Consider the following 17305-nt stretch of genomic DNA (forward strand, 5'->3'; position numbering starts at 1 on the left):
CGGTGTTACTCGCTGCCGTCGTCCGCTGCGACGAACGATTTTTTTGAAGTTGCGATGTGAAACTCTCGTACTGCAGGATACTGTAACAGCTTCCATTAATCAGCCTGCAAGTGAAATTATACTTGTCACAAGGGCAAAGTAAATTCATACAACATCCAAATACGGGAGGGGGAGAAAGCCATTTAGATCCGGACTTAACCCACATGAATTCGCTGATATTTGTGGAATTCAAAAGAGTCAGCCGTACAAACTTTTTTATCCATGGCGTTAACAATGAGTGAACCTATCCAGGTCTATGAGGACTGTAAAAATATCCATAATTATAAAAAATAAACAGATATCAATACGAATCCCAAAGAAAATTCTATATTACTGGTAGTAAGTTACTAGACAAAGAAGTGGAAAACGGAGCTATTTGTAAGATTGCCAGGCAACATAAGAGTCAAAGAAAATATTAATCATGACTCTGTATTTCTCTATGCTAACTAATATTAAGTTGATAAAATCTGATCCTATGTGCCCCTAACAAAAGTTTCATATTCAATTTTCTCGCTCGATCCTCTGAGGTTAATTTTAAAAACTTTATTAATAGGTAGGAGATGCAACGAAAAAACCCACTATGTAACTAATTTCTATATAAACTTTGGGTTTTCAAGAAATGTGACATTTTTCCCATGATGTTTTACTTGAATTGTAATAGGCTAATGTTGCAAGTAAATATTTCATATCCATGACTTGATACTTCTAAATGCCTATGAGGTTCAGAAAAATTAATTCATTTTGTTGTTATAGAAATTCTATTTGCTTATTTTGTTCATTAATTTTAAAATGATTGCAAGTCCTTAACTAAAGTTGCATTGCACACACGGATAAGAATAGGTTATGTGGTATGTCCATGTGACCTATGAACGCCACCATGTGAAGTTCATGAGCTAAGCATTCCTTTCTCCAGTCAATCTGCTTCGCAAGCGCGAGATGAAGCCTGTGCAAGCAGATATTTGAGGTTAAAGGAATCAATGCTGATACGGCAAATGATGACGTCGTCACTTGGCAGGAGATTGCTCTCAGCCAGCTAAGGATTACGTGACTTGCTGTAAATTAAATACGACTTTAATATTTTTAATTTTTTTTTTTTTGTTTTTAATTCTCCACCACATGAGAAGAATGTCTGAAAAAAAACAGTACCAAAATTGAACAAATATATTAGTTTCATGTTGGAAATCTGCATGATTGTAATAAATGTAATTATGTTGAATTAAATATTCTTATTCAAACTAATGAAAAACAAAAGGTTTCCATACAAATTCCATATATATTATTAGCCCTGTATAAGATTCATATAGGATTATTCCATAGATAACATTTTCACTTCTAGACTTCCTGACTTTAAAATCTCTTTTATTTTATTTTATTTATTTATTTGATGATTTATTTTTTTACTACGAATATAAATCACCGGGACAGACAATATGTCAGTAGGTTTTGATACGTGTTTGAACTTTTAGCTTATTTGTCATTACTTAAGCGTTAAGTTAGAGTTCAAATCTTTACGCATATATATTTGGATATTTAATTAACCTATGGTTACGTTTTTGCTTATTGATTTCATCGTGATTTCTTTTTTATTATAATTTGTAACCATTCTGACTTCTTACGGAGTGTATTATATTGACTCCACTTGTATCCATATTTATTTTTATTTTTTATATTTTTTTTTATATATATTTGATAAATTAATGGTTGGCTTGAATATGGGAAAAGTGTTCTAGCGGCGTACCGTATAAGGCTACTTGCGGTATCAATTCTGTAGATACAAGATATGACTGATAAAGGTATTTGAAACCGCGAGAACCGCTATAATCCAGTTCGGATCCAATATCACGAGTTGTAACTCGTAAGACATTACCACTTTCTTATTTATCTAACACACTCAATTGCGGTGTTTGTATTTAGTGCTATTAACTTCTATATACGTGTCAAGGAACTATTAACACTAAGGAGTGTTTATTCCCTCTGTCAGACTCGTAATTCTGTTAATAATTCTACGTATATTCTTTCAAGGATTGATTTGGCACAGGATAGGCCCTTAAACTGACAGGTGTCTTAGTGTATCCCTTGTTTTCATGACACGTGTTACAATTAGTTATGTGCTTTTTATATCTGTAAGCATTGTAGGCCAGTAAAATAGTGATTTGGCTTTCTGTGACATAATAGGGAACCCTGGATGACGGAATGCAAACCAGTTTATGACGATTGGTATGAAAGAGATTTATTACTACTAGCTGGTCGTTAGTCATCTGCTGTGTTCTTCGGGTTTTCCTCGTCACGGACCTACATATAATATTACATTAGATTACATTATTCGGATACACATACTTTAAATATACTTCTGCTTAGGGTTTTCTGCTCGAAGTGTGTTTTATTGTCTTTGCTTAGCCGCTGACCCGGTTTCCGTTCGAAGTGTTTATTGTTTTGGTTTTGTCTGTTGACTCTTGCTTTGTTCAGTTTTTGTAACAGTTCTGCACCTCCGACCCAGATATTCAATGCTCGCGATCTCTTCGGTTAAAGAATTTTTCTTGTTTAGATACGGTTTTAAACAATAGGCACGGATGTTTCTATATCGTTTTAGTCTAATTAATGGTTCTTTGCAGTATGGTTGCAGGAGTGCGGGATAATGTGTCAGCTATGATATTGCTTTCCCAGGTAGATATCTTATCTTGGCTCCAAAGACCTGAATGATCATTTGTCACTGAGTTCCTTTTGGACTGTGATTAAAGCCTTTGAAAAACTCGGTAAAGGACTCATGTTCAGTAAGGACTTTATCAGAATAGCCATAGATTATGAACTTAAAATGTACTAGTGAGTTAAAGATACCTAGTCCTTCCTTGCCTATTACTGCTTATTTACTTCAAGAGGGCTTTAGTTCACATGAATAAAAAGCTATAGGAAAGAACTGTTTATCATATTACTGAAGTAGTACCCCTCTTACCCCTTGGTCTGAGGCGTCTGTTGCAATAAAAAAAAATTCCTTATTTAAATCAGGGATTTTTAAGTTACGTGAGCTGCATTATTCCGCTTTTAAGATATCGAACGCCTGTTTATGCTTTTCAGACCATAATAAATCTACGCTCTTCTTCGTAAGATCTGTTAAAGGAGCTGTCATGATTGAAGAGTTACATATTTCATACGATTGTAATACCCACTACAGCGCAAAAGTGCTGTATCCCCCTTTTACGTTAATAGGTATCGGAAAAGTTATGAAAAGCCGAACACCTTACCCATGGACTACTTTAAGATCTTGACTAGACACATAAACCTAGATAAACATGTTCGCTTTTTTTAAAAACTCACATTTAGATATTTTACTCTGAGATTATTTGTCTTTGTCTCTGTAGCACTAGCTCTAGTTTATGTGAATGTACTTCTAAGGTATTTAGAAAAGATTATAAGACCAACCATATAAGCATGTACGGTATCCCCTAAAAGTCTCCAAACACTATATTGTAATTGGGCGCAACGTAATCCGAAGGCATACGTAAAAATTAATAATGTCCCCTGAGTGTGCTGAAAACGGTGTATGAGGTACAATCACTTAGGTAATGGTGTCTGGTAAAAGCTTTTAAGTAAGTCCAAGCTGGTGAAAAATTTATTCTAACCTTGTTTAAGCGACATAAATCTACGCAGATACGCCAAGTCCGATCTTTTATGGCATGACGTTTGAGGGAAAAATTATATGGGCTTATTTGATTTCCTAATGACTCATATTACTAACATTTTTCAACTGCGTCATTTACCTCTATTTTGAAATTTCAGTGAGAGTCTATGCAAAGGTACGAATATAGCTTTATGTTTGTCCTTAGACCATATTTTGTGTTAAATTACATCCGTTTTTCCAGAGATCACTCGCTAGTGGAGAAACTGCCTGGTATTCAGATAATAGAAAAAAAAATTTTCTACTGAATCACCTCTGCTTGAATGACTTTACGGATATTACTTTAGATAGATTATCAGAGAGATTCATCTACGACTGATTGGGCGTGATTAAAAATTAGCAACAATAAAAAAAATGCGATATTTATATGTATAGGTTTTATGGATTACTATATTAACTTGTTGCTGCGAGTCAGCCGTGTCCTAGGGCTATGTCAGCGGAAATCGTTATATTTCAGAGTGTCGGGAAGGATTAAAATTTCAGATCCCAGCAAAATGTTTTTTACACGCACTAAGACATTCGATGGTGCATGCGTCTCGAAATTTTGCGTGCAACTGCGACTGCGGTTGTGGGAGAATTCTGTTGGGTCATTTTAACAATGTTACGATTTATGAGACAAATGTATAGTTCCTTTATATAAGTTATTATTTGATTAATTGTCTCTTTTTTGTTCAAACTGATTTTAATATGTTTGAAGGTTATAGGATTTTCTTTTGATAAACGCCTTATTTTGCAGGATGTAAGATAATATTTTGTGTATCCCTAGATGGATATCTTACAATTACACTAGATACAGATCAATGTTTTTTATAACTATAGAGGTATCTGTAAGCGCTCGCTTATCCGGACTTCTCATTAGGGAAGTTCGAACAACAGACGGTGAGTCCGTAAATACAGGATATTACGTGTACTAAAGGAATAATACAAGATATTCTAATTTTTTACAGTGCGTACAGTCGGGCTTAATCCACCAGTATTTATAATAACTTACTGTATTAAAATTACGAAAAACCTGCTCTGATTACTTGATACGGTCGTGTGATTCATAGAAAAAAAATCCTTTTTAATTCAAAAAGATATAGGCATGTAAGATCCAACATCGCTTTTCCCCACTCTGCTAGAGTCGCTTATTGTGTGGAATTTGCTATGCTTTGAACACTTCGGCAGTTTTGACTGACCCTGACCGCTGACTAGGTAACCCAGTAACCGAGTTTGCTTTGTTTGATTCTGAAAGGGCTACTGTTTACCTATTTCTTTTTGTAATAATCAGGATCCTTCTCTTTATTACCAACGACAACGTATTGTGTGTTTTGCATTCTGTTGTTGGTTACGTATAAAGCAGCGAAAGTATGAATGACGAACTATTAGGAGTTGAGCGATTACTAGTTAAGACAAGTTATCTCTACTGCATTCAATATTAACTGTTTGTACTTGCTGTTGTTTACTTCATTCTTTGCTAAAATTTGAAATAGTGAGGGATCCTGGTCAGCGCATTTAGCCTGATGAAAGTTTTTTACAGGACATGTTATTCCTTGCAATCCAGCCATATTTTTAAAGTTAAGTTGAGTCACTGAGGGTTCAATAAATTTTATATAACTCAAAAAAAACTCAAGGCTATAACTGCGATCGGGACTTTGCAAAGGAGCATTTATTGTCATGACCCGAAATAGTGCTACCTCAATTTATATAGATTTGTACAGGGTGTCCTTGTTTTGTGTGTGTTTTCTAATCACTACGGTGCTTAACGACCCTATCCTGCATCTGTATAAATACAGACGTCCACTGCGTAAACGCATATTCACTGTTTAATATGATTTGTTACGTAAGGGATTAATAATCACCCAAAATGATAAAATTAACATAGTATATGATTATGATATTTCAAGTAGAACTTCTGGAAACGACACTCAAGAATAAAAAACTCGCAGTAGCGAAATCTCAATGATGTAGATAATTTCTGTAAAAAAGTAAGATTAAGAATGTCTCGTAACTTCAGCCACAGGAATAACGAATTCGACCTGCAAAGGAAACACTCAGTTACTCCAAATGAATAAAAAATTGTACTTAGCTTGCTTTTGTGGGAGGTCACGGTGTTCCGATAACGCACACGGCCTTGGTCCTCCTTCTCTATTTAGCGGATGACCTGGTTTTTTTTTTTGGCTTGAGTTTCCCCCGTGCGCGATGTTTGGATGATTCGAGCCCTTGTAGATCCTTGTAGACGCGTTCGGTTTGTTTCTTGAAGTGCCGGAAACGCTCAATAACGATGTTTTCTTGAATGATTCTAATGAGAGACGAAGCTTGCGTTGCCGTAGGAAAAAGACACGTCGGGTTTTGTTTTTTGAAGTTATTCACTAAACGATGATACTAAGTTGCTTGAAGAATCTGTTGCTTTCGTCGTCGTTGAAGAGTTCTTGTTTTCCGAAGTCGCTCACTAAACATGATAATAAGTTGCTTGAAGAATCTCTTGTTTTCGTCGTCGTTGACTTCTGATGCGATACATGTTCCTTATTCTGGTTTTTCTTCAGAGAAGTTGTAGAGTTCTTCTGGTTCGCTGCCACCACTTTTAGGGCTGTTGCCTTGTATAATAAGGCGCCCTATGAGGTAATGTTAGACTTGCGATAATCTTACGCTAAGTCGGTTGGTATTGCACTTCCATATTCAATGGAGTGTCTTGGGGTTTGTAGATCACTTACTAAGTCGGTATTATCTTCTTTGGTTATGAAGACGATGTGTTAAACTCATGATGATTCGGTGATGAGGTTAGGATCTAGTAGAAACCACGAAGTAAAAAATACTTATATTCTCTGATTTATTACATGGTGAAGATCAAGTAGGATTGTACAAGTCTTCTAATGACGATAGCTTGATCGCTTCTGCCAATGATGATGGCTAATTCTATTCTCTCTACATGATAAAGCTTAGGTAAAGAGGTACAGGTCTTCTAATGACGATAGCTAACTCTATTCTGCTCTACTACCATCCGGTTACCAGTCATAAAGGAACAGACAGTAGTTCGAACATATGAACATACATACAGATACACAGTTACGTGACGAACACACTATCAAATGAGACGCTACAGATCACGTAGGGCGTTTGAATTATAGGTTCGCGGTAGTTGTCCCAAGCAGGGAGCTTGGACTAGAGTTTATAAACAAAATGAATGACTACAGGTGACGGCATGTTATCTTAGCCTACTTTTATTGTATACGTCATCTTTAGCGTCTCTAGTCTGATCACATTCCTGCAAGCAATCTGGTTGACCTCTTTAGTTTTAGTCTTTTATATATATGGACTAACATTCCATATTTTTATTATGTAAACACTTACACATATGATTATAACTAAAAGTTGGGCCTGTGGTTCAAATGCAGGTTGTTGTAGGTCTATCTCAATTTCTTCCTTCATATGGACCCCAGCTCGGAGACGCACGTCCACATGCGGCTAAAGCAAAATGTTTTGTTCCTTGTGTGTCCAGTCCGGCAATGCGCAGTGTGGGGCCACTCGTATTTGAATTATGACAGTTGATCGGAACGCACAAAACGCTTAGCCGTGTTGGACGCACGCGACGCGCCACGTCGGATTCGGTGGAGCCTTAGCCTCATGTTTGTTTTAATGCAACTTGTACTAACGGAATACAACTCTAACTTAAAATAACGGCAAAATATAAATTTCGAAGGATAGTTTTTGATGTCATGGTAATACCAAACCATCTGTTTCATCTTTCACATAACATATACCTGTTTGTTGTTAATGGAATTCCAGCAGCTATTACTTTAAATTAATTAACCTCTGCTTTTATTCGAGATCTCAAATGAAAGGAGGCTTCTACGAAGTAATATTTACAGCCGCGTATTCATATGATTCATGAATTCAAGGTAGAAATATTATTTTAACGACTTCACTCTTGATAATCGAATAAATCAGATTACATCTGCAAATGTTTAGTTTTTTGTGTGCTCATATTTCTCCTCATCTGTTTCTTTCGGAAAACTATATAGTAAACTTGCAAATAAAATATTTTAGATTATTTTAGTAGCTGAAGGGCTATTGTTTGTAATTATCTCCATTGTTGTTGAAAAGTGTTTATCGAAATTTATTAATGTTAACTTACTAATTAATAAAATACTCAGAAATTATCATCAACTTCCAATTTGAATTTCAGCAATATAAAAATTGTAAATAAATTACATCTTATTTATGTAATTTATTTTTACTATTTCATATTTTCTGGGGTACAAGGTTCAGATTGTACGTCGAAGAATTTTTTCGGAGCTGATTCATGTCATCTCAGTCATTTGAGATTCCATTACAAATAAAACTGATATCAAAGACAAACTCTGGTTAATGTCTTCTTTTAATAGTTGATAAGATAATCATATTCATGAAATAAACATCAGAACTGAAGCGTTTGTTTTTACAGTTTCATCGCATACTACATAAATTTAACGTGAAATATACACCATGAAATCCTTCCGAAATAAAACAAGAAATTTCTGATGGCATTTGACTTGCAGATTTTGTGCATAATTATGTTTGATCTCTGATGAAGTTTGCGACACTTTTGGTGAATAAGAGATTCGACGTTGCTATTCATCAAGGGCAGGGAAACTTTACAAATTTGCTTCTCCTCCAAACTTGGGAGCCAGTTATCTTGGCTTAAAGATACAGTCCCAGATTGTTTACTTTCTTTGCAGAATTATAGAGACTCCACTTTTATTTATTCATTGATTTATAAACCGTTCATACATATTTCTTAAAGTATTTTCATTTTTTCATGTGGGTTTACATGTTTCAAATGTTTTAAGTATGCATGGCCTTTTCACATAATAATAATATAATAATAATAATAATAATAATAATAAATAATAAAATAAAAATAATAATAATATCTTGGGAGTAGACCATCTCTCAACATGTCTTGTTGAAAAGGATTGCGGCATCAGCTCCATTAATTTTGTATAGAGTCTTCTCTATTTTCCTTTTTAAGGATTTCTCATGTTGCTGAAACTGGCAAGCAACGTGCCAAAGGGGATCGTCAAATCCAGTGTAGTCATGATTGAATTGTCTTTATTGCTGCTATATACTATATTACTGCTTCAAGTTTCTCTCTCTCTCTCTCTCTCTCTCCTCTCTCTCCTCTCGTCTTCTCTCTCTCTCTCTCCTCTCTCTCTCTCTCTGACGTTTTCAGCCCAGATCTGCCAGGGCATGGTCACAGCGTTGGTTACTGGAAGACTGAATCTTAGTGGTTGTTGTTTGTGTTGGAGATTAAGCCAGCCTTGTGCTGGCACGGGCTCTTGCTCCTAGAGCAGCCCATAACTAGTGGTGAGTCCTTCGCTATATATCATGGTCGTCGGGTTGGGGGCTCACGGATGCTCCTGCAGGACCCGGAGGGTGCACGACTTTTCATTGGCTGGCGGCCAGGCGTCGGAAATTCTCGAGGCGCGTTGATCTTCTAGGTGTGTTGCGTCACCTGGAGCCGGGTTTTCATTGGCTGCGACCGTGGTGACGTCACTCCTGGTATTGGTATTTCTACCAACCTCTTCAATATTGGTCCTGTCCTGGGCGCTGGTGTTCTCGTCTGGAGGGTGGGGGGGGGGGGGGGCTGGGTTCTTCCTTACACAGGTGGGCAGCAGGAAGGGTTCCTGTGTCGTTTTAAGGAAGGGTTTTTGTTCAAGGATGGAATAAAGCCTCAAGGAGGCGTAGGCGTCGCTGATCGGGGCTCTTCCAATTATCTTTTGTGTTTTTTACAATATCCTCACGCACGACGTGCTGTTGGTGGGCGGTGAGGGCATGGTGTTTTATGGCACCGTTCTGGGACGTGACAGGAGATCCTCTTAGACAGTCGTAACGTTGTCATACCGATATAAACTCCAGGACATCCTTGGATAGGGAATGTGTACCGGTAGACGACGTTATTCTGCTTCAAGGGATCTCCTGCGGGCGGGGTAGGGTTATTTCTCATAATTAGGTCCCTTGTTCGTCTCTTATAATAGCTTATAAAGAGAGAGCCTCTTCCCTTCCTCCACGGGGGTGACGTTTCTCTTCTACAATCTTCTTAAGGCATCTCTCCTCTTCTTTGTATCCGTGGTGCATGAAGGACTTGTAGAAAATACGTATATCCTCGGGGGGAGGGGGGATTCTCTCTATTCTCTCCGTCCTCCATGTACCATTGTTTAAGGCTGTTCTGATCTCCCTGTTGATCAGCTTGTTGGAGTAACCGTTGTTGATCATCATTTGTGAGGCTCGGTCCAGTTCTGCGTGGGTGTCCTGCCACGCTGACATTGCGTTAAGGCCCTCCTCACGAAGGCCCTGACGGTGGTGTCTTGAACCTTGCAGGACACTCACTCTCTCCATTTAAGCAAAGTCACAAGTTAGTAGATTTGGTGTAGACGGTGGTGGTCATCTTTGGGGTAGTCTTCGTAATTAGGACGTCGAGGAAGGGGAGCCGATCTTTCGCTGCTAAATTCATTGTGAAATTAAAGGGCGCTGTTGCGCAGGAACTGCTGGCGAAAGGGCTTCAACCTCTTCCTCGGAGTCAGCTTGGACAAATATGTCATCGATGTATCTGGCATACGTCCGGGACATCGGTGTTTCGTCAGAAAGACGGCGTGGCAATGGGGTCCCCCTTGGGCGTCCTCTTTGCCAACTTTTACATGGGTACCGTTGAAGAGCGGGTTTTTTCGCAGCACCGTTGTCCCCGGACGTATGCCAGATACATCGATGACATATTTGTCCAAGCTGACTCCGAGGAAGAGGTTGAAGCCCTTCGCCAGTAGTTCCTGCTGGAGTGACGTCACCACGGTCGCAGCCAATGAAAACCCGGCTCCAGGTGACGCAACACACCTGAGAAGATCAAGGCGCCTCGAGAATTTCCGACGCCTGGGCCGCCAGCCAATGAAAAGTCGTGTACCCTCCGGTCCTGCAGGAGCATCCGTGAGCGGCCCGCACGACCATGATATATAGTGAAGGGACTCACCACTAAGAGCGTTACACTTTACGTCATCCTTGCGCTATACTATTGGTCGTTATATAATCTCGAGCAGCTCGCCTTGTCGAATTCAAAACGATGGCTGAAAAGCGGCCGTCGTCTCCTGGCTCCCAGCAGGGCGACCCGCCCCCCTTCGACGATCAGGGCTTCCAGAAATCCGAAGAAACGGAAAAAGCCCTCAATAGTCTCATCGACCTTCCTACACTTTCGACGCCTCCAGCACCTACCATGACGACTCAGGCACTCCCTAGATTCAAGTCAACATCCCAAGAACACCAGACATCGTATGCGGCCGTCCTAGCACTTGAAAAAAAATACCCAAATGCACAACTCCAAGCCCGACCGAATCTGAAAGGGGAATTTATTATTACCCTGAAGGACAAACAGTCTGCAGACCTCCTGAAGAACGATCCTCATGCCTCCTTTTGGACCCAGTGATAAGACATCGAAAGCAATGATTTGCAAAGTCCCTAAATATGTGACTATTGAACGGATTCTCGAAGTACCAGGCATATTGACTGCCTCACGTTGCAAGTGGAGAACAGAGATGGGGACTGAAGAAGAAACTCAAAAGTCGAAGCTACATTTAGAGGCAAAATTCCAGACTTCATCAGCCTTGGGATCCTCGGAAACTAATAATCCGAAGCCTTTATCCCCGAACCTCTCAGGTGTTTCAAGTGCCAGAGGTTTGGGCATCACAGAGGGAGGTGCACGGCCCAGCATGTCTGTGGAATTTGCAGCCAGAAGCATGAGACCGACGTTTGCCTCAACAAATTCAAAGCAAAAGGCCACACCGTTGCCCGATGCCCAAACTGCCATCAGTCTCATCATGCATGGTTCAAGGGGTGCCCTGTCAGACTGGAAAAAATCTGGAGGATGAAGGGCATTTCCCCACCGCAGCAAGACCTCGAGAACGACAAACCATCGCCCTCAAGACGAACCACCATGTGAACCTCGTATTGATCCAAGAACTAATCGACCACCTCCACCACAAGCTCTTCAACCTTCCCCTGCAGAACACCCCAAACAATGGTCATTATATCCCAAACCCCTCATCCTTTCCTTCCCTCCAACCTCCAATTCCAAACCCCTTCCAACCCCCCCGCCCCCCCGACCCCCTAAGGTTATTCCTCAACCCCTCAGTTCAATTCCCCCAACCCCTCAGGTTCTCCCCCAGCCTTCGCATCGCCGACGACGTCGACTCCTGCTCGTGTTGAAGCAGGAACTCAGACAGAACAACCAGTTGAAGATATGCAGTTCGAGACAACTACAGAAGCTCCCGTTTTGTATGCCGAAGCTGGAACACAAACAGAGGAGTTCCCAGTTAAGCAAGACATGGAAATCCAGACCTGCAAACCAAAACTCAGATCAGTCGCCTCTGGAAGTGAATTCCGGTTCGTAGGAGAACAAGGAATTCACAAGCTCTTAATGACCGTTGATGAATTCAGCGACTTCATACATAGAGCTCTCGCCGATAATCACTACTTTAATGAACGACTTTTTGGAGAGATTTTCCAAGAAGCCCTCAACTTTGAGATCTCCCTCCCAGATGATTTCCTCCAATCAGAATTTTGATTCAGGATTCCTAAGAGCATATATTTATTCAGCTATAGAACGATCATCAACTGTTCTCTGAGCTCGTCCACGTTCTGTTGGACTAGAGAGCAGCTTTCCAGATGACCTCCTTCGTAAAAAGTGCTGTTTATAGCATTAACTGCTTTTTCTTTTCTTTTAATAAACAATCCTCTTTCCCCTCCGTTTTTTCGGCCGCCTAAACGTCTAACGACCGAATATTTCAACTGTCACTCTAACTACCGCTTAAGCTGTTGTTTACTTTTGTTTTGCTTTCTCTAAAACTTATAATATTTCGTTTTTCTCTCGCCGAATCTCTATTACTAACGATCGGCGCTTTTTATTCTATTGTCGTTAAGTGAAATATGGTACTTGAACTCAATAGAGTTGTGTGCTTTTTTTCCGTTTTTCTATGACTATAAATTTTTCGATTTCTTTACTGGCTATCTCTGACTCGCCAGGACTCGCTACTATCGATCTTTATCTTCTACTAATGGGTACCCTTAGGTTTAAAGGGTTTGTAAGCTTGCCTGTTCACCTTTTCCTTTCCTTTTCAAATCATACCATCTCACATGCATAACCCATAGAATCATAAATATAGGCTCACCTCATATCCTAAAAAATCACCTTTACATCCCAAAAATTCAAATGACCTACGGCTGCTCTATTGAGCAAGAGCCCCGTGCTGGCATAAAGCCAGCTTAATCCTAAACAACAACAACAACCACTAAGATTCAGTCCTCCAGCACCCATCGCTGTGACCATGCCCTGGCAGATATGGGCGAAACGTCAGAGAGAGAGAGAGAGAGAGCGAGAGCGAGAGAGAGAGAGAGAGAGAGAGAGAGAGAGAGAGAGAGAGAGGAGAGAGAGAGAGAGAGAAACTTGTAGCAGTAATATATGTATATAGCAGCAATAAAGACAATTCAATATGACTACACTGGATTGACGATCCCCTTTGGCACGTTGCTTGCCAGTTTCAGCAACATTGAGAAATCCTTAATAAGGAAAATAGAGAACACTCTATACAAAATTAATGGAGCTGATGCAGCAATCCCTTTCAACAAGACATGTTTGAGAGAGGGTCTACTCCCAAGATATTATTATTATTATTATTATTATTATTATCATTATTATTATTATTTATTATTATTATTATTATTATTATAGCTGTTTCTACTTCACTTAATTTGGAAAGAGTCTTCTCTATTCTTTTTATTTTCTTTTTTTCATCAACTTGTAGCTGGTATATCAGGTTTTCCTAAGGGCATACAAATATCTCTCTTGTCTTACATTTTTTTTCCTCTAACGCGATTTTTTTTCAGAGTGAATGAACTGGCATACAGATTACATGGTCATATATAGTATAGCAAGCAGCAGAGGGTAAACAGTTGGCAGGTTAATTATTCAGCTGCATTTTGGTTGGCCATGATTGGTGACGAAATCGATACGAAGGTGTTGAGAACATCTCGGCCAAATCGCTGTTAGTATTTGGGAGTGGCTGTTAGCCGGGATGCATTTACCTCAAGTTTCTACTAGTAAGAACAGGCTCCACCCGCCTAGCGTATTAGGGTTTGGGGGGCAACATATCAATTGTCATCCCCACTTTTTTCTTGCAAGTTTTACATAACAGACATTGAAAATTAAGCTGTTAATAATACTATTAATATATGCTCAACAGAGACAAGTAAAAGATATTAAAATAATAATAACAAAATTTTTCATTAGGTTCGTGGTCAGATTATATATTCCTCTAAATTTTGACTGAAGTATCCCATTGTTTACATTCGAAGTCAGCAAACGAAGCAAACGCCAACGATTGCAGCAACTGCCTTTGAGTTTATTATTATCTTTCCTCCATCTAACCTTTGATTTTCCTATTAGACAATATTTTTCTGTAAATATATTAGGTTTTAAAGGTAACACTAGCAAAATGGTAGATATAAAAATGGAATGGCTCAGTTTGGAAGCTACACTATCGCTAAGTTATAGGCCATAAGTGATAGCTTAAGCTTCTTCTATCCAACATATAAAACGTTCACCATCTTAATAAGGCTCTTCAAGGGTCAAAAATCACAGTTAATGGAATACTTGCTGCTGTCAAAGAATCTGCGGAAAATCTCAAATCCCTTCATACAGACAACAAGTTTGAGGAAATTTTTCAAGTTGTGCACAGTAGGAATGTGAACAAGCACACGAGGTTAGATGAATATTACAGAGTATAGTTCTTAAAAGTTATTGACAGTGCTTCAGAATATTTAAATCATAATTTCATTTTCATCTGATCTCACAATGTGCCGTAACTTCGTAAAAATACAGCAGCTCCTATACAACACTTATTATTTCCGGTCAATGTATATTGATACACAATAGATGAGAATAAAATACTGCATGATAATGCTTTAAAAATCATTTAATCACTAATACAAAATTTTAATAATAATGAACATTTTAATGACATTAGCAATAATTCAAAGACTTCACTTTATAAACTGCGTTGAAAACCATAGCTCCTTGTCTCTCAGTTTCATTGGAGGAACTTTCGTTTGTTGGCTCTTTCTGTTACTTCATTCAGATCAGTGTAGCCAAACGACTTACAGCCTCCCAGGCATCTCGTACCTGTTCAGATGATGATATTTGATTTATAATTTTTTTTAAATATATCAAGTTTAGGTGTTTCATCCAAATGTACACTTCAGACTGACAATGATTATTGAGTTCCCTTATCAAAGCTTGTCAGTAAGGGAATGCAAAATTTGTAAAGAAAATATATCGAAAAAATTTGTTCTTTTCAAAAAATGCCTCCAGTATTAGCCAGCAGGGGACACAAAGGATATGTGGGAAAAGGCAAATGAAGCAAGAGAAGTAAAAATAAGCCTGGCAAGTGTAGAAACTAGCAGTAATGAGAAGAGAAGAAAGTATGAAAATGCTGCAAAGAAGGGAACATAAAACTTTATAGTGAGTGAGCAGGAGATATAAAGGTGCATAAAAAAATATATTCAGTTGTGATATGGACAGATATAAATTTTGGTGGAATGATAGACAAGCCATGAAAGAGCAGGCAAACTTGTCCAAGAAGAAATGGAAATACATGAGAAAGACTTAAAATGAACAAATGAAATAATAATGATGATACTATGAAAAAAGCAATTCGTTTTCCGCATAAGAACTGCTGACAAAGACCTGGTGGACATGAATTGTGGGAAAGTTGGTCAGACTTAGCAGAATGCTAGGGATCAGAGGCGATACTAGTGGAACAGGACCTAAATTAACACAACTACTGACGGTTGATTTTCAATTGGGGTCAGGAGAATACAGCTATGGAAACTAGTCAGGATAAAGTTGATACACTGAAATCCACTGAAATTCTACCAAGGCTAAGATTTATAGTTACGACGTTGGATAAAGAAAAATATAATATAAAATTATGGAGATACAGCACCACAAAATTAATTCATCACAAAAATCATACAGACAAAAGACTTTGTCCGCCATATCGGGCAAGAGAGCAAGAGATGCCTAACACAACAAAGACATATGTAAGTAGATGAGACAGAAATGGAAATAAGAATGAAGAAAGAAAGAAAAAAACCATCATCGAAGCTTACTAATGAAGTCATGAGTGAAATAGATTAATGGAAAACTTATTATAAATGTGTATATATATATATAATTATATATATATATATATATATATATATATATATATATATATATATATATATATATATATATATATATATATATATATATATATATATATATATATATACACATAAGGGCCGGAGCTGGAGTTCGAAGAAGATATATCCCGAAGGAAGTAGTATGGAAAGGCATCCTCATCTTTCAACGTCGGTATTGAAATAAACTGTTGAAAGATGAGGATGCCTCTCCCTACTACTTCCTTCGGGATATATATATATATATATATATATATATATATATATATATATATATATATATATATATATATATATATATATATATATATATATATATATACATATATATATATAATAGCCCTCTTAACTTCTCAAATTCTTTGCTCTTTTTGGATACAGTTGTCACCACAGAGCCTTGAGATCTAACTACCAAGAAATATGAAGAAATCATGATGTCAAGTAGCAGGAAAGAACAAGCCAGCAATACCATAATTACGATGAGGTCACCTTGCCAACAGTTAGCAGTTAACTGAGGCCCTTCTACACTGAAGTATTCTTTTTAAATATAATTAACATTGCTTGCATTGCCTCTATAGAAAAGATAATTGAGTACAATTTAAAAATAATAAATTTAGTTATCGCTTTATTCTATCAAAATTGATATGGAAGTCTTTTGATAAGCAATCAAATCTGATAATCTCTCTGAAATCAACATGCAGTACTTATTTTAATTAAAACTCGAGGAACAGTACTTGTCATACAAATCCTTAATTATAAAAAAAGTAACAATAGCAACTCACAGTAGGCAATATCTGAGATGCGGGTAGTGTAAAGCGATACCGGCCGGTGTCTCTCAGTTCAATTATGTATGCATAGTAACATTCATTGCATAAGAGACCCAGTCAACAGATGTTCCAGCTGCAGGATCTGTTTAAAGGATTAGCTTTTTCAAAGTATACTCGTGGTTAGTCAGTTTTAAGTTATCCTTTGGCAAAATACTTTCTTCCCATTTCTCATCAAATAAAAATGACATTACTGCAATAGAAGAATATAGAAGAAGAGGGTGACTATAAAAAATATAATAAAAGGTGGGAATAAATTTAAATGAGAATGTAAGTTAATTTTACGTGCCACTCATGGACCTTAAAGTAATGCTTATCACCTTGTTATTACTCATATATCTCTTTGCAATGGATTATTCGATGATTCACTTGCCAAAAAAAAAAATGTCAGCGCATCGTAATGGAGCCACTGAGGAACATAAATATTAGCTGACTGCACAAAAACAATCAGTATGGAACGTTCCTTTTCTTGAGGTCATCATGAATATAAATAATAAACCTCTTTAACATATGAAGGCTTAAAGTCTTG

This window comes from Macrobrachium nipponense, chromosome 36, assembly GCF_015104395.2.
Source record: "Macrobrachium nipponense isolate FS-2020 chromosome 36, ASM1510439v2, whole genome shotgun sequence".
Lineage (NCBI taxonomy): Eukaryota > Metazoa > Arthropoda > Malacostraca > Decapoda > Palaemonidae > Macrobrachium > Macrobrachium nipponense.